Consider the following 2,403-nt stretch of genomic DNA (forward strand, 5'->3'; position numbering starts at 1 on the left):
ATCGTCTATATATGTCTTTTTTTTGCGGGGGAAAGCATATCATTTAATCAACCAGGGCCTTACAATCGTTTGAAATAATAATACTAACCTCCTTTGGGGAGTTTGCTAACCAACAAGCAGTGCGTTGGTGACTACGACCTAGAGCTGCCATAGCATGAGCAGCATTATTTTGTGATCTACAAATTTTCCGGAAATGTACAGGTCGTTCCTTCGCCATCTCAGCGATCTCAGTCACCTGATACATGTTACTAGAGCGATCTGTAGGACTAGAGTTAAGCAGCTTGATGATTTCGGACCAATCCGTTTCCACCTGAAGCGGTAGTTGAGTCCAGTGTAGTGCCAGTCGTAGGCCCTCGTCACACGCTGCAAGCTTAGCCTCAAGAGCACCCGAGCAGTTCCAGAGCGACCTGCAAACTGCATAAATTACCATACCTTTGTGGTCTCTGAGTATCATACCAGCGCCCGCCGTTCCGTCCGCTTGGATGAAGGATCCATCGATGTTTAGCTTGGCAACACCAAATGATGGGGGAATCCAGTTTACAATCTCCACTGGCGTCGTCCTAGCTCCCTTATGACTTGCCTGGCCTGAGAAAATAACAGCCTGTTTACCCTTCAACACATCCACCTCCTGGTGTTGTTTAATCAGTAGCAACGATTCCATATAGCTGCATAGGAATTTCTTCGAGGCCTCAACCGGGATGATTGGCTTGTTATGGTGAGTTCATTACGGACATGCCATATACGCCATAATAACATGAGGAACAACATCCTTTGTGTCTCATTGAGCTGTTGAATACACAACAGCAACCATTCTGGTTCTGTACCTTTGAGAAGATCATCACCTGGAAGGTCCCATACCGATCTCATGGCAGTCCATAAGTTACGAGCATGTGGGCATCGAACCAGCGCATGAAAATTTGACTCTATTTCCTGACCGCATATGGTACAAATCCCATCATGCTCCGATTGTCTACGTTGTTTATTTTCCTTTGTAGCCAACGCTCCCCTTGCTGCCTTCCATGCAAACACACACACCTTTGGAGGAGCACCACACCTCCATAACATTTTCCACGCCGGTCTTGACCCATCTGGTCGAACACTTGATTCAGCTACACCCTGCACATCGTCTATATATGTCGACTCATTAATATCAATGATCTCACAACACCATCCATCGTGCAGTCATTTCTCTCTTTTTCGAAAAGGGAATATATTAATATCGCGAAGATATCAATTAGACCAAGCCTTTACACCTACAAAATGTCAGAAAGACATCCAAGATGCACACAGCCAAAGAAGAAAAAAAGGAAAAAAAGAAAGGTCCTGTCACAGCAATCGACTCCTCTCAACAGCAGCACACCTACCACACTGGTGGAAAAAGGGCCTTTGGTCGCGGTTCGCAACTGCCATTAGTCGCGGTTGCGCAACCGCGACCAGACGGGCGCGACTAAAGGCCCCCCCCCCTTTAGTCGCGGTTGCTTAAGAACCGCGACTAAAGGCCCGTCCACGTGGGCGGAGGACCTTTAGTCGCGGTTCTTGTGGCTAACCGCGACTAAAGGCCGCCACAGGTTTTTGAAAAAAAAATTGAATTTTTTTTTCAAATTTCTGAATTATTTTAACCTCTAGTCTCTAATCACCACCCCTCATCACTTCTCAATTTATTCTTTTATCACCCCTCATCATTCCAAATCATCTAACTTCCCAACCGGTCACCCATCCCTCTCACTACTCCAGCCCAAGCACGCTTAACTTCCGGGTTCTATTCTCCCACGCTCCAAGTCTGCACTTGTTGTTTTCCTGACAATAATAAGATGTCAATCCTATTAACCTTCAGGAATTTTGCTTGAGCATGAAGTGACACATTTCACTGTTTGAGTTTGAAACTATTGTTTTAAAAAACAATAATTATTTAGTAACACTAATATTTCTTGAATAATTAGTTTGACCATTGTTTGACCACAGTTTGACCACACTTGACCACAGTTTGACCAGATTTGACCAAAATTGAAATAATTAAAATAATTATTTAGTAACACTAATATTCTAGAATAATTAGTTTGACCATTGTTTGACCATAGTTTGCCCACTGTTTGAATATTTTTCAATTTTTTCCACTCTAGATCTTACAAGCCCCGTAACTTTTTTTCTATTAGGTTTTTGAGGATTTTGAAAATGTTTAACGGGGTTCCCCCGTTAAATTTGGATGTAACTTTTCGAGTAGATGATTTTTCATATAAAAAACTTTTTCATCCGAGTTAGTATGCAAAAGTTATGCCCATTTTTACAAATTTCAGAGAGATTTTGCAAATAAAGTCAAAATTCACATTTGCAAATTTTCCCAACAACTAGACCACATATCACATGAGAAACTTATTTTCTTTTATTTTTTTGACATTTCCATTA

This window comes from Triticum aestivum, chromosome 1B (genome assembly GCF_018294505.1).
Source record: "Triticum aestivum cultivar Chinese Spring chromosome 1B, IWGSC CS RefSeq v2.1, whole genome shotgun sequence".
NCBI classification, from domain to species: domain Eukaryota; kingdom Viridiplantae; phylum Streptophyta; class Magnoliopsida; order Poales; family Poaceae; genus Triticum; species Triticum aestivum.